We start from the raw sequence: 25,139 nt of genomic DNA, 5'->3' as shown, positions 1-25,139 counted from the left end.
CAAATTACATATAATACAAAAGAAATTAAGGAAAACTTCAGAGAATTCTATGAACAATTATACCGAACTGAAAACGAAGGGAAAGAAGGGAAAATAGATGAATTTTTGACTAAAATTGAACTACCAAAACTACAAATAGAGGAACAAAATAAATTAACAGAACCATTTGGAACAGTAGAAATACAAGAGATAATAAAAAATTTACCAAATAATAAGACACCAGGAGAGGATGGACTCCCAATAGAATTCTACAAAACATTTAAAGATCTAATAATACCGCCCCTCCTGGATGTAATCAACCAGATTGATGAGACACAAAACTTACCAGATTCATGTAAAACAGCAATAATTACAGTGATACTAAAACAAGGGAAAGATCCACTCTCACCAGCGTCATATAGACCAATATCTCTGCTAAACACAGATTATAAGATAATAGCTAAACTATTAGCAAACAGATTAGCAGAACAGGTACCGAAAATGGTAAATTTAGACCAAACTGGATTTATCAAAAAAAGACGCACAACAGACAATATTTGTAAATTTATTAACTTAATTCATGCAGTAGAAGGAAATAAAGCACCGGCAGTAGCAGTTGCTTTAGACGCAGAGAAGGCCTTCGACAGAGTAGAATGGAATTACTTGTTCAAAGTATTGCAAAAATTCAGTTTACCGGAGAAGTATATTAATTGGATTAAAGCATTATATGAGGGACCGTTAGCGAAAGTGACAGTAAATGGACATGTATCAAAGCAATTTAACTTAAGCAGGTCAACGCAGCAGGGATGCCCACTATCACCATTATTGTTTGCGCTAGCTATAGAACCACTAGCAGAATCGATAAGAATAGATAATAATATAAAAGGAATAAAAATAAAAGACAGGGAATATAAAATCAGTCTATTTGCGGACGATGTGATAGTGTACTTAACAGAACCAGAACTATCAATAAAAGAACTATATGAGAAATTGAAGGAATATGGAGAAGTGTCGGGATACAAGATAAACGTAAATAAAAGTGAAGCAATGCCTATGAATAACGCGGATTTCTCAAAATTTAAGGAGGAATCCCCATTCAGATGGCAAATGCAGGCAATAAGATACCTAGGTGTGCAAATAAACAAAAATCTAGGCCAATTATATAAACTCAATTACAATCCACTAATGAAAAAATTACAGGACGATTTAGAGCATTGGAAAGAGCTACCACTAACACTGATAGGAAGGATAAACTGTGTTAAAATGAACATTTTTCCAAGGATACTATACTTATTTCAGGCATTGCCAATACAACTGACAGAAAAATTCTTCAAAGAGTTAAAGAAAATAATAAGGAGATTTTTATGGAGAGGGGGGAAACCGAGGATAGCACAAGATAAATTAACAGAATGGTATAAACAAGGAGGCTTACAATTCCCAAACTTCAAAAATTATTATAGAGCCGCACAATTAAGGTACCTATCAGATTTTTATCAAACAAGGGAAAAACCAGACTGGACGAGACTAGAATTAGATAAAATAGGGGAAAAGATACCTGAACACATATTATATAAATGGGACGAAAAATTGGTACAACATAGAACTTCTCCAGTATTACACCATCTCCTCAATATATGGAAGAAGATTCATGTAGAAAGAAATAAAATAAATTATCAAATACCAAAACTAATATTGACGCAAAATAAGCTACTCCCTTTTACAATAGACAACCTTTCCTTTAGAAAATGGGAAAAAAAAGGGATTAAAAGAATAGAAAATTGTTTTTCAGGAAGTAGATTCTTATCCTTTGAACAAATGAGAGATAAGTACAATATAACTGGAGATACAGCGCTGGCATATTACCAACTGAAATCCTACTTGAAAGATAAATTAGGAAGCAATTTGAGTTTACCAGAGGGAAGTAACCTTGAATATGTGATTACAGATACAATGTTAATCAAAAGATTTATAACGAATATGTATATCAAACTGCAAGAAAAGGAGAATGAGGAAACAAATGGTAAAACTAAACAAAAATGGGAACAAGATTTAAATATAAAGATAAAAAAGGAAACATGGGAGAAATTATGTTCTGGAACGATGAGAAATACAATAAATACGAGGCTGCGTATGATACAATATAATTGGTTACACAGACTATACATTACACCGCAAAAGTTAAATAAATGGGACCCAACAGTATCTGATAGATGTTTTCGATGTAAAAAAGAAAGGGGAACAACAATTCATGCAATCTGGACATGTGAGAGAGTAGAAAAATTTTGGGATGATCTCAATCAGATATTAAATAAAATAACAGAAAACAATATACCAAAGAATCCAGAGATCTTTCTCCTAAGTAACATAAAAAATAAAGAATTTGGAATTGACTTGGAAGATGCACAAAAAAGATTTGTCAAGATAGCCCTAGCCGTAGCAAAAAAATGTATTATGTCAACCTGGAAATTGGAAGATAATTTGAAAATACAACAATGGTATATAGAAATGAATAAATGTATTCCATTAGAAAAAATAACATATAGTTTAAGAAATAATATTGAAATATTCGAACAAGTATGGGAGCCTTACATTAAATACAATAGCGAAAACCTACCGGGAACAAACATTACCTAAGTTGATGGCAGGAGAAGAAAAGAAAAGAATGGACTCAGTAGAATTTCTGGTGTATTTTTGTTGAATGACAACATTGTCTGACTGAATTAATGCAACCTAGATTGTATACCTAAAATGGATGAGAGGGGGGGGGGTGGGGGGGTGGCTTGGGAGGAGGGAGGGGGGAGGGAGAAAAAGTCACTGTAAATGTGTGGAAAAGAAAAAGTATATATCATGGCTATTGTGATTTATGGTGTGAAAAATAAAAAATTTAAATTAAAAAAAAAATGTAGTGGAGAAAGTCAAGAACTTCAAATTCTTGTGTGTCAACTTCTCCAAGGATCTGTCCTGGAGTCTCTGTGTTGATGCAATCATGAAGAAAGCTCGCCAGTGGCTATACTTTGTCTGAGGCGGTTCGGTACGTCACCAAAGACTCTCGTAAGCTTCTACAGGTGAACCGTGGAGAGCATACTGGCTGGTTGCATTTCTGCCTGGTATGGAGGTGCCAAATATCAGGACAAGAAAAATCTCGAGAGAGTTAACTCAACATCACAGGCACCAAACTTCACTCCATCAAGGACATCTACATGAGGCAGTGTTTTAAAAAAGCAGCCTCTATCCTCAAGGTCTCCCCCACCAATCTCTTCACTCTGCTACCATCGGGAAAAAGGTACAGGAGCCTGAAGACGAGCACTCAGCGGCACAAGGACGGCTTCTTCCCCTCCGCCATCAGATTCCTGAATGAACAATGAACCAAAGATCCTGCCTGACTTTTCATGCACCATTATTTTTATTTTTTATAGTAATGTTGTAAGATGGTTATAATATGAATGTTTGCCCTGTGACGCTGCCGCAAAACACCGAACTTCATGACTCGCTCATGACAATAAATTCTGATTCTGATCTTTCCTGTAGTTAGGTAATCAAAACTGCACACTATACTCCAAATTTGGCTTCACCCATGTCTTACAGAACCTCACCATAACATCCCAACTCCTGGACTCATTTCTTTGATTTATGAAGACCAAGATGCCAAAAGCCTATCCACCTCTGATCCCATTTTCAGGAAATTATGTATCTGTATTCCCAGGTCCCTCTGTTCTACCCCACTCCTCAGTGCCCGACCATTCACCGTATATTCCCTTTCTTTGTTTGTCCTTCCAAAATGCAACACCTCACCCTTGTCTGCATTAAATTCCATCGGCCATTTTCCAGCCCATTTTTCCAGTTGGTGCAGATCCCTCTGCAAACTTTGAAAAGCTTCTTCACTGTCCACAACGTCTCCAATCTTAGTGTCAGCTGCAAACCTGCTGATCTAATTTCCCACATTATCATCCAGATCATTGATATAGATGACAAACAACAATGGTCCCAGCACCGATCCGAGGCACCTCTAGTCACAGGCCTCCAGTCTGAGAAGCATCATTCACCACTACTCTCTGGCTTCTCCCGTCCAGCCACTGTCAAATCCAGTTCACTATTTCACCATGAATATCTAGTGTATGAACCTTCCTGACTAACCTTCCCTGTGGGACCTTGTCAAAGGCTTTACTAAAGTACATGTAGACAACATCAACAGCCTTTCCTTCATCACTTTCCTTGTAATCCCCTCAAAAAAACTCCAGAAGACTGGTTAAACACGACCTACACACACAAAGCCTTGTTGACTATCCATAATCAGTCTATGGCTATCCAAATACTTGTACATTCAAATTCTTAGGCTTACCAGCCTATAGTTTCCACAATTAAACAATGGAACAACATAAGCTATCCTCCAATCCTTTGTCACCACACCTGTAGCTAAAGACATTTTAAATATTTCTGCTAGACTCCCTGCAATTTCTACACGAGCCTCCCTCAAGGTCCGAGGGAATATCCTGTCAGGCCCTGGGGGTTTATCCACCCTTATTTGCTTTAAGACAGCAAGCACTTTCTCCTCTTTAATCTGTACAGTTTCCATGACCTCACTGCTTGTTTTCCTTACTTCCCACGACTCTGTGCCAGATTCCTGAGTGAATACAGATGATAAAAAAAAGCATCTAAGATCTCCCCCATCTATCTGACTCCACACCAAGCTGACCACTCTGATCTTCAAGAGAACCAGTCCTCGTCAAGGGGTCAGCAGCAGAGAGGGTTAAGAACTTCACGTTCCTGGATGTTAACATCTCTGAAGATCAGTCCTGGGGCCTCCATGTTGATGCAATCACGAAGAAGGCTCGACAGCAGCTACATTTCATGAAGGGATTTGGTACATTATCGAAGGCTTACAAATTTTGACAGTGCAGTGCATTGTGATTCATTGACTGGTATGGGGGTGTCAATGCTCAGGACAGGAAAATTTACACATACATACAACACAGTAACAGGCCATTATGGCCCATGAGTCCATGCCACCCAATTTACCTACAACCCCTGGTATGTTTCGAACTGTGGGAGGAAACCAGAGCCCCTGAAGAAAACCCACTCAGACATGGGAAGAACATACACACTTCTTATAGACTGTGCGGGACTGAACCCTGGTCCCGATTGTTGGCACTGTAAAGGCATTGCACTAACTGCCACGCCAACTATGCCGCCCAAAACTACAGAGGGTTGTGAACTTGGCCAGCGACATCACGGGCACCAGACTTCACTCCATCGAGGACATCTACAAGAGGCGGTGTCTCAAAAAAGCAGCCTCTATCCTCAAGGACCTCCCACCACCCAGGCTCTGCCTCACCACTGCTACCATCAGGAAAGAGGTGCAGGAGCCTGAAGATGAACACCCAGCGGTACAGAAACAGCTTCTTCCCCTCTGTCACCAGATTCCTAAATGGTCAATGATTCACAGACTCACCTTCTTTTGCACTAATTTATTTATTTTAAAATGTAATTTATAGCAATTTTGCACCTGTAACACTGCTGCTTAACAACAAATTTTGTGACACGTTCATAACGATAAATTCAATGCGTTTAAGAAACCTGCCATCAACTGCATCCATTCCCCTTGCTTTAGACCTCCTCCTGCTTGTCCAGATTAAATCTGTCTGCCATTTCTCTGCTTGTGTTTGTCTATGACCTAAATCCTTACGTCAAGTTTATTATCATTTTAACACAATTATTTCTTCCAATTAAAGTTATTGGAAGAGTTATTTAAATCTTTTTCAACCTTCTTAAGCAAGGGGAGACAGTTCATTTTATATAAATTTTTCAAATCATTATCTGTTTTCATCCCCAAATACTTAATCCCATTCTTCAGCCATTTAAATTGTGTATTTCTTTGACAATGTGTATGATCTCCATCAATTAACGGCGCAATCTCGCTTTTGTCCCAATTAATTTTGTACCCAGAGACCCTCCCATCATCATCCAGTCACAAAAGCAACTTTTCCAGTTTCCAGTTGTCAGATATATTAAATATTCATCTGCAAACTGATGTTCATCTTGATCAACTGTTACGAGCCCAAAAGACCCCAAAACCCAGCAGCAGTAGACATTCACCACATTAATCGTTACTTAAACAAAAGTTGTTTTTCATTATCTTTAAACATGAAAACAGAATCAAACTTTAACTTATCACTATTAACTTAACTAACCCAACTTAACCCCTTTCTAATTCTAAGTGCATGTGTATGTAATGTGTGTGTAAATTTAAGAAAAGTTATTTGGTTCACAGTTCAACCTCACTTCTCATTCTTCCAAGTTTTCTGGTTGCAGGCAATTCTTATGCTGTGCACAGAATTTAACATGTATAAAGTTCACCAGGCTTTGGTGCTTGAATGGTAAATGGTTACCACTCAAGAAGATTCTTGTGGGTTTGCAGAGAGATGTGTGTAGTTCCAGGATTTTCACCACTGAGGTACCACCATTAGTCACCTCAATGACTTGCTGACGAAACTTGCCCCACCAGGGTTCTCCAGATGATAACCTCTTTCTTTCAGGTCACCACAGAGTTCCTTTCTGTTCCACTTATTCCAAGAGAAACATCATACAGATAGCATTTCCAGCCATCCGCCGCTCTGGAGCTTCTTTTTCAGTTCCAACAAGCTTTTCCTGGCTTGTTACAGCTTTCTGTGTCACACACACAGTCCAAGACTCCCTTCTGTCTGTCTCTCTCCCTGAGACTCAAAACTGCCAGGCAGCATGTCCTTCTCTCTCTCACTTGAAAAACCCCTCCTTCTCCAGCAAACAATAGGAATTCATCTTCTGGTCCATCTGTTGTTTTAGGTAAACAAGAACCTCTCAATGACCTCTGAGTGAACACTTTGCAGAGAGGTCAAAAGCCTTGTCCAAAACAGATAACCTGGCACTGGTTGTTCTTCCTAGACAATAGTCCATTAATTTCATGACATCATTTCAATTAGCACCTACTTGTGAAATGTGCATAGCATTCCTCACCGTTCCTCTTCAAAGTACTGTGGATATGAATTCTCCAATATTTCAAATAAGATCGGTTTTAAAGTGTGTGCATGTAACCTACTCTAATTTTACCAATTTATCTCTCAAAAACATCTCCAAATATTCCATCATACAACCTTGAACCCCTTGATGTCTGGGTCCCGTCGAATAATTTTCACCAAAGGCTCTATGGCCAGTATGAAAAGATCTGGCGATCATAGACATCCTTGTCTGCTAGATCTGGGCAGTGGGAATGCTGGAGATACTTGGCCTTAGGTTCATTGTACAGGGCTTGAATCCAATTTATAAAGTTTTGACCTAATCCAAATCTTTCCAGCACTTTATATAGAATATCCCACTCCAGTTTATCAAAAGCTTTTTCCACATCCAAGTCAACTTAATTCACCTTTTTTCTTGGCCAATATATTCCCATCTATAGAATATCTCATCCAGACTCTTCCATTACCACAGAAGAGTTTTTTTCAAAATTTGAATAAATTGATTAGGAAGTTTCTTTGGAAAGTTAAGTTAGCCAGAGTCTCCATGGAAAAATTAACTTGAAAATACCATATTGGGGGGGGGGGTTTGCAACTTCCAAATTTTAAATATTTACTATTGGGCGGCCCAGATGAAATTTGTCACTTCCCTCTTTGACGGAAGAGACAAGGCTTCATGGGGGTGGAAATTGAACTGCACCAAGTTGGAGAGAGCGTAGCAGAAGATCTTGTATATAAATGGGACACTGTCTATTTCTGGTGGAAAAGAAGCACGTCCAACAAAGCATATTTTGAATATTTGGCATGAATTGAATAATTTAATTGGAACAAAAGGTAAAATATTTCCAAAAATGCCCTTGACTCAAAATAGATTAATTCCTTTAACAATGGATAATATAGGATTCTACATACATGGTCCCGGAAAGGGGTCAGGTGTGTAGAAGATTGTTATGTGCAAGGGCAACTAATGTCATTTGAACAGTTAAAAAGTAGCTATAATATTCTTAACACAATCTTCTGCTACTTTAGGACCAACCATGATGTTTCCAGAGGGCAGTGAAGTGGAGACTCTGATCCGAAAGGGGATCATATGGAAGTTTACATCTGCAATGTATTCCTTACTTCAATCAGGAACTCCCACACGGGAGTTATATAAATCAAAACCAAGATGGGAATCACACTTAAATATAAGAACTGCTCCAATTTATGCCAGGACAGCATGACCAATATAATTAATGTAAGATATTGACTGGTGCAATGTAACTTCCTGCATCAGCTACATCAGAAATTACATAAATTCTAATATATTGGGTGCGGTGAATTGGGACACAATTGCCACAAAGTCCAGAATGGTTTCTCCTCAGAAATAGTGTGGATGTAAGAGCCAAAATGAAACTGTCCAAGCACCAATTAGAATTTTCTTAAAATTGTATTGGTAGTGGCCAGGAGATGAATTGTGGTAAGTCCAATTCCCCTCTGGTTATAGTCCGATGGAGTGGGGAAATGCTGAGTTGTGTTCCCCTGGAGAAAATTACCATCATTCTAAGGAGGAAGTATAACACATTTCTGCAGGTGTGATGCCTGAACTTACAGAAAGCAGGGACGCTTACTCTATGTCCTGGTTCTTTCCCCATCAGAGATTTAGGTTAGAAATTAGATCCTCTGAGGTGGATCCCACATCCCAATAGTTCCTTCTCTTTCGTTCCATCCTTTTCTTTCTTTCCATCCTTCTCTTTCTTTTCTGTTTCTTTCTCTCTTATCTATTTTCTCTTTCCATTTGTTTCAGAGGGGAGGGGGAATGGGGCTGTTTGGAAATATGAACGACCTGTATCAATGAGGTTTTTTTTCATTTCATTTTATGTATTTGGGTAATGGTTAATTCTTGATGTGTTTGATCACAAAATTAAAATAAAATATTCAAAAACATCACGTTTATTTTCATCTGATTGTACAACCCGACGAAACAGCGTTCTCTGGTCCTTGGTGTAGTGTGACAGATTATGTTATATTTTATATTGTTTTTGGAAGATAAATTGAGGCAGGTTTTTTAGTGTAGGTCACATATAAATACTTTAAAACTGATCTCATTTAAAACGCCAGAGCTCTGTTCTACCCAGACAGTCCAGACTCCGAGTGCCTTTGCAAAAACTTTGAAGGATGCCTATAAGGACTTCACAAGTAGGTGTTAATTGGACATGCTGTGGAGTAATGGATTATTGTTTTGGAAAGCAACAGATGAACAGACTCGGATGATTAGGTCCGGAGCCGCAGTCTGTCTGAGTGCAGTTTGCTGTTCTAAGAGGGTCATGTGGTTTTCTCGGAGTGAGAGAGAGAGAGAGAGAGAATCCGCTTTCAGATGACCACAATACCCAACTGGAAAGCCACCTATTTTACTCCAATGCAGCTGTAGGGTGGCCACGTGAAAGTGGACAACCCGGCCAGGAGGAGTAGCAACCCAACCCTCCTCCTGTAAATATATTCTCCGGCTCGGAGAATCCCTCGTTGCACCTGAAAGCAGCATGGCCAAAGCAGCTCGTAGCTTTCAGGTGCCTAGCAGTCCCCGCTGCCTGACAGTCCCCCGGCGTGGGATGTCAGTGCTGGGGCGGCCAGTGCTCCCAAACGTCAGGCTTCAGGCAACCGAGCCTAACTTTGGAGCTTTACACACTGTAGAGAAAGAGTCAAATGAATTCAGTTTCTTTAACTCCTTCTTACTATTATTCTACGCCTTACCAAGATTATTAAAACTTCATCAAAATGTCATGTATATCCATTAGTGGAGAAATATTTTGATACATAATATACATTTATACTAGTTTAATTGTATGCATTAATTTCTATGCATTCTTCTTAAATGTTACGTTTTCGCTATTTGCTTTCATATTTTCATTGCGATATTTGCATTTTTATTCTTAAGAAATGAAACTATAAGTGTAAAAAGCGTTACAGACGATAATATTAGACCGCAGTATTCTGGTGCAGAGTTCAGGACGCTGTTTACATTTAGAAGCAAGGAAGACATACACAGCCTTTACGCGTTGGTTCTAATATTGGTTTTAGTCTGTTTAAATAGACACAAATTACCAAGTGACCTTCATAAATATATAGCATGTCAATGCACTCAGAACTATTCTTCCCCGAAGCACTTTAATGCTTACATTAAATCTTAGTTATTTAGTACGCATTTAATGCAGAATTGTTGTACAAGGTATGTTATAGTCAAGGGCGATGTCATACTTTATACATTTACACTGTATTAATGCACACCTTATCGCCTCAAACCTTGCATCTTGGCACTTCACAGTTCGGCGGGCAGCAACCTCCTTTGAAGAAGACCGCAGAGCCCACCTCACTGACAAAAGACAAAGGAGGAAAAACCCAACACCCAACCCCAACCAACCAATTTTCCCCTGCAACTGGTGCAACCGTGCCTGCCTGTCCCGCATCGGACTTGTCAGCCACAAACGAGCCGGCAGCTGACGTGAACTTTTACCCCTCCATAAATCTTCGTCCGTGAAGCCAAGCCAAAGAAAAAGATATATATATATATATATATATATATATATATAATAAGATAGATAGATTAAATAAAACTGTTTGCTATAATATATATCTTTCAACCCATGTGTAGCCTTTGGGTGCTCAGAAGGTTTACTTGCATGTTTTGATTTAATTGCCCGAAAGGTAAAGGCAATGTAACGGATTTTGCTACCTGTTACTTCCGAACTGACAAGAGCACAGTCTACGTTCAGTTCATGTCATGACAGACAAACCAAACCGAACATTAAACAGAAAAGAGAAATGTAGCAAAAATATGGCATCATGGAAAAGCTTCAATACTCTGAAAAGATAGTGTAGCGACAGCTACACGGCTACTGAAAGGACACACAACCAGACAGGTTGAGCTCAGTGAGCAGAAAACTGGTTTATTGCTGGCTGCCGTGCTGAACTTATACTCCCAGCCCGGACCTGGCTGAGAACTGCGCAGGGGGACGTCGACGTCACTCGGGCATCACGTGGTCTCCCAGCGCGGGCTTCTGAGCCCGGTGCTGAAAAGAAGGGGAAACCCCCGACGGCGCCATTTTTGTCAGCTGCCCCGCCGCATGGATTACAAGCGGGGTCGGTTCGCCTGCCTAGTGGCAGGCCGCCACACAGCCCCTCCCCCCCAGAACCGGCGCCAATGTCCTTTTTAGCTGGGCGGCCTTGCTTCTTGGGCTAGGCCACAATCACTTGCTCAGTGGGGTCAAGGTGAGTTGGGTTCAGCCTGTCCACAGTAAACAGCTCCCGTCTGCCGCCGATGTCCAGCATGAACGTAGACCCTGAACGCTGGACAACCCTGTATGGACCCTCATAAGGTCTGTGCAGAGGTGCCGCGGGTGGGCCCCGCTGAATAAAAACGAACTCCGCGGAGAGCAGCTCGCTGGGGACGTGAGATGGTCATATGCCGTGTCTGGGCGGTGGTGGAGGTGCGAAGGAGTCCAAGTGAGCCTGGAGGTGGGGAAGTAGCTTGTGCGGTGACTGCTGGGGGGTTGTGAGGCACGTTGATGAACTCTCCGGGCAGTGCCAGCGGTGCGCCGTAGACCAGCTCAGCTGATGACGCCTGCAGATCCTCCTTGGGCATGAAGCGGATGCCCAGGAGCACCCAAGGCAGTTTGTCCACCCAGTCAGGACCGGTGAGTCGGGCCGTAAGTGACGACTTAAGGTGGTGGTGCAGACACTCGACCAGCCCATTGGCCTGCGGGTGATAGGCCGTGGTGCGGTGTAGCTCTATCCCCAACCTGTTGGCGAGCTGTGCCCAGAGTGCAGAGGTGAACTGGGCACCCTGATCGCTCGTGAGGTGATTCGGAATGCTGAACTGGGCGACCCAACCGTGCAACAGCGCTCGGAAGGAGGAGTCCATGGAGGCATCCAGCATTGGGATCGCCTCGGGCCAACGAGTAGTGTGGTCTACCACCTTGAACAGGTAATGGTTGCCCCAGGAAGCGGGTAAGGGCATGACTATGTCCACGTGAATGTGGGTGAACCATTCCTGGACGTGCTCAAACTCTTGCACGAGCGCCCTGGTGTGCCTCTGGACCTTGGACATCTGGCAATGGGTGCATGTCCTGGCCCAGCCCACGATCTGCTTCCGCAGCCCATGCCAGATGAACCGCTCTGCCACCATACGGACCGTGGACCTGATGGATTGGTATGAAAGGTCATGGATGTGATGGAAGACTTGCCTGAGCCACTGCTGGGGAACCACTGGCCATGGGGTGCCCATGGAGACATCACACAGGACGGTGCCTTCACCACTAGGAGTCGGGAGGTCTCGGAACCCCAGGCCTGCAATGGCAGTCCTGAAGGCTCGCGTCTCCTCGTCGGACTTCTGGTCCTGGGCAAGCTGGTCGAAGTTGAGGCCAGGTGACAGCACGCAGATGGCCGGTCGTGAGAGTGCATCGGCGACCACTTTGTTCTTCCCCACCTTGTGGCAAATGACGATGGTAAACTCCGACACGAAGGAGAGGTGACGCAGCTGCTGGGCCAACCAGGGATCCTTTGCCATCGCGAACATCTGAGTAAGGGGTTTAAGGTCAGTGAAGATGGTAAAAGTCCTCCTCTCCAAGAAATAGCAAAAATGCCGCACCGCCAGATACATGCCCAGTAACTCACAGTCGAAGGCGCTATAGTTGCACTCTGGTGGGCGAAGAAGCCAGCTGAAGAATGCCAGCGGCTTCCATTTTCCATTCACCTGCTGCTCCAGGACGGCGCTGATGACTGTGGCAGAGGCATCGACGGAGAGCGCCATATGCAGTTCGGTGTGAGGGTGGGCGAGCATGGTAGCTTTCATGAGGGCATCCTTGGTGGCCTCGAATGCACTGCAGGCCTCTGAGGTCCAGGTGAGTGTTTTGTGCTTGTCTGTGATGAGGGCGAATAGCGGCTGCATGATACGTGCGGCTCCTGGGATGAATCGGTTATAGAAGTTGACCATACCCGCGAACTCCTGCAGCCCCTTGAGGTTGTCTGTGTGTGGGAACTCCCTTATAGTGACGGCCTTCGTAGCGGCGGGCGTGGCTCCTTTGGCCGTGATGGTATGGCCCAGGAACTGCATGGACTCTTTCCCGAAATGGCACTTGGCTGGGTTGATGGTGAGGCCAAAGTCGGCCAGCCGGGAGAATAGGGCGCACAGGTGGGCCTTGGGTTGCGCCCAATCCCTGCTGGCAGCAAGGATATGTCGTCCAAGTAAATGAAGATGAAATCCAGGTCCCTGCCCACTGAGTCAATGAGGCGCTGGAAGGTCTGAGCGACGTTCTTTAGCCCGAACGGCATGCGAAGGAATTCGAACAAGCCGAAGGGGGTGATGATGGCCATCTTGGGTATATCCTCTGGGATTTGGTGATACCCGCACACCAGTTCAACCTTGGAGAAAACCCTTGCATCATGCAGGTTGGCCGAAAAGTCCTGGATGTGAGGGATGGGGTAACGGTCAGGAATTGTCGCCTCGTTGAGCTGTCGATAGTCTCCGCAGGTGCGCCAGCCACCGGAGGCTTTCAGGACCAGGTGGAGCGGCGAGGTCCATGGGCTGTCGGAGCGCCAAATGATCCCCAGCTCCAGCAGATGCGAAAACTCTTCCTTCGCCACTTGGAGCTTGTCAGGCAGGAGCCGGCCTGCCTTGGCGTGAACTGGTGGACCCTGGGTGAGGATGTGGTGGAACACCCCGTGGCGCAGTGAGGCAGTGGAGAACTGTAGCCTGAGGAGGGCCGGGAACTCATCCAGGATTTGCTGGAACTCGTCTCTGGCCATGTTGACCTTGGCCATCTGCGGCTGCTCTGTGCGGGAGGCGACGAGGTGAATGGCCTGGAAAGTCCGGGCATCTACCAGGCACCTATCTCGAATGTTCACCAGGAGACCGTGGGCAAAGAGAAAGTCGGCGCCCAGGATGCCGGTTGGAAGGGATGAGATGGTGAACCTCCACAAGAACTTTCGCCGGCCGATCTGGAAGTGGACTGTCTTGTTCCCATACGTCTGGATCTCTGTGGCATTGGCCGCACGGAGGGGAAGTCCTCGAGGTCGGTTCCTGGACTTGATGACCATGGCCAGGATGACGCTGATCTAGGCCCCAGTGTCGACGATGAAGTGCCGGTCGCTGACTGAGTCCCAGAGGTACAGGAGGCTGTGTCCTTGGCCAGCCACCGCAGCTATTAAGTGGCCGGTCTGCTCATTTCCCAGGAATGAGTAGGGGTGATGACACTTCTGAGCCTTGGCTCCCCAGTGCTGGTGGTAGAAACAGAGGCCCGGAGTAGATGCCGTGCTCCTGGTTATGCTCTTGATGGCCCCTGCAGGGTATGGGTGTTCTACCGCAGTGCTAGGGGCAGGCTTGGCGTGGTCATGCCCATGCCTTGTGACCTGCTGGACCGCTGAGCCCTCCGGGAATCACTCGAGTCATAACACTTGGGCCTTCTGAGCAACCTTCCTCGGGTTGGTAAAGCTCTCTTGGACCAGTAAAGGCCGGATGTCATTGGGCAGATGGTTGAGGAAAATTCGCTCAAAGAGTGGGCAGTTGGTGTGATCACCCATGAGTGCGAGCATCTCATCTATCAGCTCCATTGGGTACCTGTCCCCCAGGGCGTCGAGGTGCAGCATCCAAGCAGCACGCTAACACCTGGATAGTCCGAGGGATCTAGTGAGCACTTGCTTGATGGTCCCGTATTTGTCTTCGGCAGGCAGGTGCTGAACGAGGTACAACACACGTTTCGTGGTGGCCTGGTCCAGGGCATCGACCACATGGTAGAATTTGGTCGTGCCAGACGAAATCTGGCAGAGGTGAAACTGAGCCTCCACGTGGCTGAACCAGGTCTCCGGCTCCTGAACACAAAAGTCAGGCAGTTTGATGGCTATAGCACTGATCCCAGGTTCGCTCATGTTGGGTTCAATGACGTTTGAACCAGTCAGGGTCACCAATTTTAGCGACAGCTACACTGCTACTGAAAGAACACACAACCAGACGGGTTGAGCTCAGTGAGCAGAAAACTGGTTTATTGCTGGCTGCCAGGCTGGACTTATACTCCCAGCCCGGACCTGGCTGAAAACTGCGCTGGGGGGCGCTGACGTCACTCGGGCGTCACATGGTCCCCCAGCGTGGGCTTCTGAGCCCGATGCTGAGAAGAAGGGGAAACCCCCGACGGCGCCATTTTGGTCAGCTGCGTGGATTACAAACGGGACTGGTTTGCCTGCCTAGTCGCATACTGCCACAACATAATACTATTTAAGTGTAGCTGTGGTGGAGACAGATTTAACTGCCAACACTTGAACAGTGAAGGAAATTGAATTTGTGTATGAATGAAGGGGCAGATCACGGTGTCCTTTCAACAGGATTCCTGCAGAATCACAAGAATAATCAAGATATCTCTTTATCGAAGTCAATTGAGAAAAAAACACTGCCTGAAACTTTATCCAAATCACCAATGTGAGAAATAATATTACACAATGGCTATTAATGGAATCTTGACAACCCGCTCTAGAAAACCAACCGTAAATTTGCGTGGCTGAATATAACAGACGCCTATTTTAACAATGGGAAGTATTTGCTTGTCAGATCTCGAGATCATCAACCATCAGCTCTCAAGCTCTTAGATGGATGCCCCGACTCAGGAGCCGGAGTTTGTTCTGCAGCACCTCTCCCCGCTTTGGACCTTTCAGGTGGCAGAACATCGCCTTCAGTGATGCCACCTGAAAGTCCCTTCACAGACACCCGCAGCCACCCCGGAGCCGCATTCTCCAGGCAATTCCACCTTAAAGTGGCTAAAAGAGAGAGAGAGAATTCTACAGTTCAGCAGCAGGGACTGGAATAAGACAAGCTGGAAAGCTTCTTGGAAAAACCCCATTTTGAAGATGGGTTGTGAGTTCTTAATTCAGTCTGTTCAAAGCCCTTGTGATCCATACAAAAGGAGATGGCTGGCTGTATAATGTTTTACTTGAAATAAGGGGAATAAAAGTAACTCTGTGGTGACCTGAAAGAAAGAGGTTATCATCTGGAAACCCCTAATGGGGCAAGTTTCTTCAGCAAGACACTGAAGTGGCTGATCAGAAGGAATCAGTTGGGGGCTGTCCAACGAGCAACAAATCTCTCTCTGAAAACCGACAAGAACCTTCCTGAGCAGTAACCATTTACCTTTCAAGCACCAGAGCCTGGTGAAATCCATAAATGTTAAATTCTGTGCACAGTATAAGAATTGCCTGATACTGATAAACTTGGAGGAATGAGAAGTGAGATTGGACTGTGAATCAAAGAACTTTTCTCAACTTACACACACATTACATACACGTGGGGTTAGAATTAGAAGGGGTTAAGTTAAGTTAATAGTAATAATTTAAAGTTTGATCCTGTTTTCATGTTTAAAGATAACTAAAAGCAACTTTTGCTTAAGTAACCATTTCTCTTGGTGAATTTCTATTGCTGCGGGGTTTTGGGGTCCTCTGAGCCTGTAACATTAAAAACACTCAGATGCACACTCAGACATCACACACCTACAAATCCTGTTGCATTCTTTGACAATCCACAAAACCGCCAATTTTTGTTGTGCCATTGGCAACCTTACTCATCAGCCCTTCTATATTTGCATCCAAATCATTTCAGTGGGGGGCGGGGGGAGGGGGGTCACAGATGCATCAGAGAAACTCCCCTGCATCACTGCCCCTGTTTCCGTGGGCAAGTCCAACTGGAATCCGATCTACCAGCTCTCCTGGGTGCTGCAGTCCAAGAGAGTGGATCACTGTGAAGGGCCTTGTCATCTGCTTCACCAAAGCTCCCAGCCAGCAAACCCCTTTTGCCAATGTTCAATCATCTTTACGCCCTTTTTCAAAAATCTAATAAGGATTGGGAGATAGGAGACGCGTCCACTGCTCCCATAGTGCAGAGGGGCCCCGCACGGGCTGAGGAGCAATGAGGGAGCTCGGCACTCTGGGAGCGGTGAGGATGGTCCGCGCCCTGGGAGGGAGGGGTGAGGGAGCTCCGCAGTGTGTGAGGAGTGTTGATGGAGCTCAGCGCTTTCAAAAGGGTAGTGAGGTGAGAGAGGTCTGTGCTCTGGGTGGGAGGGGTAAGGAAGCTTAACTCTGTTTGGGGGGTGAGGGAGCCTCACACTGTGGGAGGGGTAGTGAGGGAGCTCCACACTGTGGGAGGAGCAGTGAAGGATCTCCACACTGTGGGGAAGGGGTAAAGGAGCCTCACACTGTGGGAGGGGTGATGAGGGAGCTCTGGAATGTGGGAGGGGCAGTGAGGGAGCTCTATGCTGTGGGGAGGGGCAGTGAGGGACCTTCTGTGGGTGGGGCAGTGAAGGAGCTCCTCTCTGTGAGAGGAGCAGTGAGAGATCTCTGTCCGGTAGGGGGTGAGTGAGGGATCTCTGTATGGTAGGAGGGAGCTCCTCTCTGTAAGAGGTGCAGTGAGGGACCTCTGTCCAGTAGGAGGGGGAGTAAGGGACCTCTGTATGATAGGAGGGAGTGAGGGAGCTCTGTACGGTAGGAGGGGGAATGAGGGAGCTCTGTACGGTAGGAAGGGGAGTGACAGAACCTCTGTAAGATAGGAGGGGGAGTGACAGAACCTCTGTACGGTAGGAGGGGGAGTGAGGGACCTCTGTATGGTAGGAGGGGGAGTGAGGGACCTCTGTACAGTAGGAGGGGCAGTGAGGGACCTCAGTATGGTGGGGGGGGAGTATGGGAGCTGTACAGTAGGAGGGGGTGTGAGGGAGATCTGTATGGTAGGAGGGGGAGTGAGGGACCTCTGTATGGTAGGAGGGGGAGTGAGGGACCTCTGTACGGTAGGAGGGGCAGTGAGAGACCTCAGTATGGTGGGGGGGGGAGTAAGGGAGCTGTACAGTAGGAGGGGGTGTGAGGGAGCACTGTATGGTAGGAGGGGGAGTGAGGGACCTCTGTACGGTAGGAGGGGCAGTGAGGGACCTCAGTATGGTGGGGGGGGGAGTAAGGGAGCTGTACAGTAGGAGGGGGTGTGAGGGTCCCCTGTATGGTAGAAGGGGTGGGTGAGGGAGCCCCACATTGTTGCCTGGTCTCTGAACTGGGAATCTCACAGCTGTGCTCGGAGGAATAGCGCCTGGGGATTCTGACCATCTCTCCCCCTCCTATCTGCACTCCCCCAATGTCCCATCATTCACTCCGTGAGATCATGCTGTGAACCATAGAACATTACAGCACAGAAAGAGGCCCCTTCGGCCCTTCTAGCCTGTACCAAACAATTTTCTCCCTTGGTCCCACTAACCTGCACCCAGTCCATAGCCCTCCATCCCTCTCCCATCCATGTACCTGTACCATTTCTTTTTAAATGTTAAAACTGAGCCCACATTCACCACCTCAGCTGGCAGCTCGTTCCACACCCCCACCACTCTCTGTGTGAAGTTCACCCCAAACTTTAACGCACCCCCTCTTGTTTGTATCACACCCACCCTCAGTGGGAAAAGCCGACCTACATTTACTCTGTCTGTCCCCCCTCATAATTTTAAATATCAAATCTCCCCTCATTCTTCTACGCTCCAGGGAATAAAGTCCTAACCCATTTGACCTTTGCCTGTAACTCAGACCCTGAGCCTGTGCCCAGATTCGTTCCTGCTTCTCCTGCACTGCTGCCTGGCTGCGCATTTAACTCTTTTAACTGCCCGCGCCTGTCTGATGGGGACAGACGCTATTGCAATGCAGACACTACAAGCCCTTCCTCCTCAAAGAAACGAGAGCCTTTGAGAACTTTGCAGAAAGTTTCCGCAGTTGGTGTGGCTAGTGAAGCATTTTTTTGTAGGAGAAAGGAGTTGAGTGTGAGTACTCACCAACCTGCAGGAGGTCCAATCTGTGGACAGGCAACCGCTCCTTGTTTACCAGACCCGGCTGCCTTGACTTCTCGGATCACAGATTTATTCTCCTTGAACAGGCAATGCAGCGGGGAGGGGAAAAACATCAGGAACAAGCATACAGGATCGGGAAGGGGTGGGGGGGGGGGCGGAGGGAGGATTGCACTGGGGGAAGCAGTGGTTCTGGGGTGGGTGTCATGCTGTGGGAGGGAGGGGCGATGAGGGAGGATCACACTGTGATGCCAGAGCAAAATAGGCCATTCAGCCCATCGAGTCTGTTCTACCATTCAATCATGAAACATAGATATATAGGACACTACAGCACAGTACAGGTCTTTCGGCCCTCAGAGTTGTGCTGATCCATTCTCCCACTCAGACCCACCGCCCGGCCTTCTCCCCATGACCTTTGAGGCCCTGGCTAATCAAGAACCTATCAGTCTCTGCCTTAAATACCCCAAATGACCCGGCCTCCACAACCACCTGTGGTAACAAACACCACAGATTCACTGCCCTCTGGCTGAAGAAATTCAAGATTCAATTTATTATCATAGTACCTTACATGAAATTTCTTTTTACCTGCTGTAAGGCAGACAGATTCACCATCAGCAGGAATTGCCTGAAGCGCCTCTTATAGTCAGAGAGAGAGAGAGAAGCAAAGGAGAGTCCCTCCCCAGAGTCACCAAGTATCTGCAGCTTCCATAGCCCCACGGAGTCCAGCCAAACCATCGGCGACCTGAACTGCAGATCCAAAGCTCCGACACGGTCAGGAATTCTTCAGCACCCTTGGCACCTCCTTGCATCCTGGTCCCGATACCTGGTACCCCTCCAGCCAATTGGAGCCAGTCCCCAGCAGCCCACAGCTCCCGTGGTCCCCTCGAGTCGCCAGCAGCCCGCCACACGCACTGGTCCATCAGCCGCAGAGCCCCCTCACTGGTCCGTGGTCACCGTCCCTGCAGGTCATCTCCTCCGCTTCTCCCTCTCAGCCAGCGGGTGATCTTCCCATCCTCTGGTCCCCTGCTCCAGTCCTCCCACTTCCCCAGAGTCTGCAGCCCCTCGTGGCTGCTGCTGATTCGTAGCCGCCGCCATCTTGGGCACGGACCTGTGGTCACAGGATTTCAAATAACAGCCCTCCCCCCCCCCCCCGTCGGCTCCCTCAACGGGCTGTTCAAATCCTGTGCGGAGCTGACAGCGGTCGACTGGGTGGTTTGACCCCGTGGGAGTGCTGCACCTCCACTCCCTCGCTCCCCGTGGGCCCGCACCAGCCACTCTGGCAGTGCCGCCATATCCAATGCCTAAATTCCTCCCCATCTCTGTTCTAAGTGGACACCCTTCAATCCTGAAGTTGTGCCTTCTTGTCCTGGACTCTCCCACCATGGGAAACAACCTTCCTATATCCACTCTGTCCCATTCAAAATGTTTCAATGAGATCCCCCCCTCATTCTCCTAAATTTCAATGAGTATAGGCCAAGAGCTCCCAAGCACTCCTTTAATTCCCAGGATCATCCTTGTGAACGTCCTCTGAACCCTCTCCAATGTCAGCTCATCCTTTCTTACATGAGATCAAAACTGCACACCATCCTCCACGTGAGGCCTCACCAGGGCCTTATAAAGCCTCAACATCACATCCCTGCTCTTATATTCTATTCCTCTTGAAATGAACGCCAGCATCGCATTTGCCTTCTTTGCCACCGACTCAACCTGCAAGTTCACCTTCAGGCCGTCCCGCACGAGGACCCCCAGATCCCTTTGCATCTGGGCATTTTCAATTTTCTCCCCATTTAGAATAGTCTGCCCATTTATTTTGTCTACCAAAGTGCATGAAGGTACACTTTCCAACATTGCCTCTTCTCTGATCTTCTGATCTAGGTGATGTATCTTCATCTTTGCTACATAAAGGCACTGCTTGACCTATTGAGTTTCTCCAGCATTTGTGTGTTCTTTCTCCTTCTACATCCTCCCTGTTTCCTCAACACAAGCTGCTTCTCCATCGACCTTCGTATCATCTACAAACTCGGCCTCAAAGCCATTCATTCCATGATCTAAATCATTGGTGCACAACATAAAAAGAAACAGCTGCAACACTGACCCCTGGCGAACACCACAAGCAAATGACAGCCAACCTGTATTCCGACTCTCTGCTTCTTGCCAATCAGCCAATGCTTTACCCACGCTAGAATGTTTCCTGTTATACCAAGGGCTCTTATCTTGCTGTGCAATCTCCCAATGCTTCCTCTGAGATCAATGAGAATGAAAATATATCAGCAGGAGCCTCCACAATTTCTTCCCGAGTTCCCCACAAGGTACGAAGGGGCCCAATCAGGCCCTGGAGATGTGTCCATTTAATACACGCCAAAGCTACCCACACCTCCTTCCTGGTCGTCCTGACATTGTTCAGCACCTCGCCACTTGTTTCCTTCAACTCCGTGGCTCCTCTACAGTGAAGAGTGATGAGTCTTCAGTCAGTGAGGCTTCAAAGTCCATCATCGGAGGGTTGCATTCTCGCCCCCTGCTCCACTCACTTTCCACCTATGAATGAGGGACTCAGTAGGTCAATTACACCATCTACAAATTTACCGACAAGACACCTCGGGTTGCGGGTTGTAGAAAAAAAGTGATGAAGCAAGAGGAAGATTGAAACCTTGGCTGAATGGTGCACTCAATGTCACCAAAACTAAGGAACTGATTGTTGACTTCAGGAAAGAAAAGCCAGAGGTGTACAATGCATTGATCATTGGGAGACTGGAGGTGGAGAGGGTGAGCAAATTTAAGTTTTTTTGGGAGGGGGGTCACTATCTCAGAGGATCTTTCCTGGACCCAACACACCAATGGCATGTGAAGAAAACACATCAGCGCCTCTACTTCCTCAGGAGTTTGCGGAGGTTTGGTACAACACCAGAAACCTTGGCAAATTTCCACAGATGACCTGCTGCATCACAGTCTGGTATAGGGGAACCGATACCCCTGCGTGTAAGGTCCTGTACAAGGTAGCGGACACAGCCCAGGACCTCACAGACAAAACCGTCTGCATCATCCAGAACATCTACCAAGAACGCTGCTACACCACCCAGCGCACACTGGGACTCATTTAAGGACTCTTACCTGTACACTTCATTGATTTTTAAAAACCCTCTCTGTGTATTGCAGTTTGTTTACATACATTATTTGTTTATAGATCTTTATTTCTTTACATGTGTGCAGATTTTTTGTAACTCTACTTCGCCTGCAGAAAAAAGAATCTCAGGATTGTACGTGATGTTATAGAACCATAGAACATTTCTTCTTTGGCTTGGCTTCGCGGACGAAGATTTATGGAGGGGTAATGTCCACGTCAGCTGCAGGCTCGTTTGTGGCTGACAAGTCCGATGCAGGAGAGGCAGACACGGTTGCAGCGGCTGCAGGGGAAAATTGGTTGGTTGGGGTTGGGTGTTGGGGTTTTCCTCCTTTGTCTTTTGTCAGTGAGGTGGGCTCTGCGGTCTTCTTCAAAGGAGGTTGCTGCCCGCCGAACTGTGAGGCGCCAAGATGCACGGTTTGAGGCGAGATCAGCCCACTGGCGGTGGTCAATGGGGCAGGCACCAAGAGATTTCTTTAGGCAGTCCTTGTACCTTTTCTTTGGTGCACCTCTGTCACGGTGGCCAGTGGAGAGCTCGCCATATAACACGATCTTGGGAAGGCGATGGTCCTCCATTCTGGAGACGTGACCCATCCAGCGCAGCTGGATCTTCAGCAGCGTGGACTCGATGCTGTCAACCTCTGCCATCTCGAGTACTTCGACGTTAGGGATGAAAGCGCTCCAATGGATGTTGAGGATGGAGCGGAGACAACGCTGGTGGAAGCGTTCTAGGAGCCGTAGGTGATGCCGGTAGAGGACCCATGATTCGGAGCCGAACAGGAGTGTGGGTATGACAATGGCTCTGTATATGCTAATCTTTGTGAGGTTTTTCAGTTGCTTGTTTTTCCAGACTCTTTTGTGTAGTCTTCCAAAGGCGCTCTTTGCCTTGGCGAGTCTGTTGTCTATCTCGTTGTCGATCCTTGCATCCGATGAAATGGTGCAGCCGAGATAGGTAAACTGGTTGACCGTTTTGAGTTTTGTGTGCCCGATGGAGATGTGGGGGGGCTGGTAGTCATGGTGGGGAGCTGGCTGATGGAGGACCTCAGTTTTCTTCAGGCTGACTTCCAGGCCAAACATTTTGGCAGATTCCGCAAAACAAGACATCAAGCGCTGAACAGCTGTCTCCGAATGGGCAACTAAAGCGGCATCGTCTGCAAAGAGTAGTTCACGGACAAGTTGCTCTGTGTCTTGGTGTGAGCTTGCAGGCGCCTCAGATTGAAGAGACTGCCATCCGTGCTAAACTGCTAGCCTGCCTAGAATAGCCCTCCATGCCTCTCTCCCATCCACGTCCCTGTCCAAATTCTTCTTAAAAATTAAAATTAGCCCTAATTCACCACTTCAGCTGGTAGCTTGTTCCACATCCCCACCACTCTCTGTGTGAAGAAGTTTCCCCTAAACTTTTCCCCTTTCACCCATAACCCATGTCCTCTGGTTTGTTTCTCACCCACCCTCAGTGGAAAAAGCCAACCTACATTTACTCTGTCTGTCCCCCTCATAATTTTAAATACCTTAATCAAATCTCTCCTCATTCTTCTGTGCTCCAGGGAACAAAGTCCTAACCTGTTTAACCTTTCCCTGTGACTCAGTCCCTGAAGTCCGGGCAACATCGTAGTAAATCTTCTCTGCTCTCTTTCTATCTTATTGATATCTTTCCAGTAGTTCGGTGACCAAATCTGCACACAATCCTCCAAATATGGCCCCATCAATGTCTTATACAACTTCACCATAACATCCCAACTCCTAAATATGTACTTGGACATAAATCTTTAATCTAAAAGACCCACCCTTCTCTTGTGGCTGCACAAAGACAATCTTGTTGATCTTTAATGGGACTGATTCTTTCCCTTGCCACCCATTAACTGTCAATAAATCTGCAGAATTTCCTGGAATTCTCCTTTATCCTGCTCATCTGCCCCATCTCATGTCCTTTTCTTCACTCCTGATTTCTATCTTCAGCCTACCCCTCCACTTGTCACCCAATCATCCCCTAGGTATCTTCTCCCACAGCCGGAGGAGGTTCCCACACCTACCTCCTTCACCACCATTCGGGGGCCCCAAACAGTCCTTCCCAGTGACGCAATGCTTCTTTGTCTGTGGGTGTCAACCGCTGCATTCGATGCTCCCGCTGTGGCCTTCTCTACGTTGGAGAGACGTGGCGCAGACTGGGAGATCGCTTTCCTGAGTGCCGTTGCCCTGTTCACATCAGTGGCGGGGATCAACCAGTGGCCAACCATTCTCCCGCACTGACATGTTTGTCCACGTCTGCCAAACCAGGGCCACCTGTAAATTTTAGGAACAATACCTAATGGGCTCTATCCAACCAGATGGCATTAATACCAACCTCTCTGGTTTCTGCTAGACCACTCCCTGTTCTCCGTCAGTTCCCCATCCCTCTGTCTTCTCTCCTCCAACTCTCCACCCTCTTTCCTCTCCATTCACAGAGCCATCCCCCTCCTGTCATGATAATGAATATGCAAGATACGTATTCACCTGACCGGAAGTCAGATGGTATGCACTGGAGGTGGAAGGTGCAGGATGGTGAAATAAGGGAAGCAGGAAAATAAAGACACTGAGATATTTAACTGGTAAATCCTGTGGTAGTAGTGTTATTAACTTCACAAATGTGACATTGGCGACAAGGATTAAAACGACAACATTTTGGAACTTCAATGTGATAAGCATTTTGAGTTTTGAATCGGTGGCTTTGAGCTGGAAGGTTTTCTTCATGGCAGTCACAGGAGTTGAATTTCTAGCACTTTGAGGTATTCCTCATTTTGACCCGACGGGTGATGCAAGCACTGTGAGTGTGAAGTGGAAGGCATGGCTGGAAGAATTTGAAGCCTACGCTGACAGTCGTGGCCTATTTCTCGATAGCGGTACGGTGGAACAAAAAGCGCAGAGGAGGGCGTTACTTCTTTTCACCGCAGGACCCGCAGTTCGGGAAACTTTTAAAACACTTTTGAATACAGGAAGGAAGGATGAATACCGGAAAGCCGTCGATGCATTGAATGCACACTATGTAGTCACACCGAATGCTACATTTCAACGCCATATGTTTCGGAGAACGAAACAAGAAGATGGAGAAACGATTGCTCAGTACGTGACGAGATTGCTACAGCTAGCTGTTGGATGCAATTACATGGCAGCTGATATGGACAACCAATTATTGGATCAAGTCGTGCAGCACTGCAGATCAGACAAGCTCAGGAGACGTCTGCTGGAAAAAGGGAGTGAGTTGAA

At 46.6% G+C, this 25,139-nt stretch overlaps 1 protein-coding gene across 3 annotated transcripts in view; it reads right to left on the bottom strand.

Annotated features, from left to right (window-relative positions):
* Positions 1 to 18,871, bottom strand: part of c6.2 (complement component 6, duplicate 2) — a 101,017-nt gene extending 82,146 nt beyond the window's left edge. For 2 of the 3 annotated variants that reach the window (XM_069884028.1, XM_069884043.1), the window contains exon 1: positions 18,770 to 18,871. The gene's annotated coding sequence lies outside the window, so the exon portion shown is untranslated. The remainder of the gene's footprint in view (positions 1 to 18,769) is intronic. The other variant, XM_069884033.1, reaches the window with a different exon arrangement.
* Between the last annotated feature and the right edge of the window lie 6,268 nt (positions 18,872 to 25,139).

This window comes from Narcine bancroftii, chromosome 1 (genome assembly GCF_036971445.1).
Source record: "Narcine bancroftii isolate sNarBan1 chromosome 1, sNarBan1.hap1, whole genome shotgun sequence".
NCBI lineage: Eukaryota > Metazoa > Chordata > Chondrichthyes > Torpediniformes > Narcinidae > Narcine > Narcine bancroftii.
This window is presented reverse-complemented; position numbering and strand designations above follow the sequence as displayed.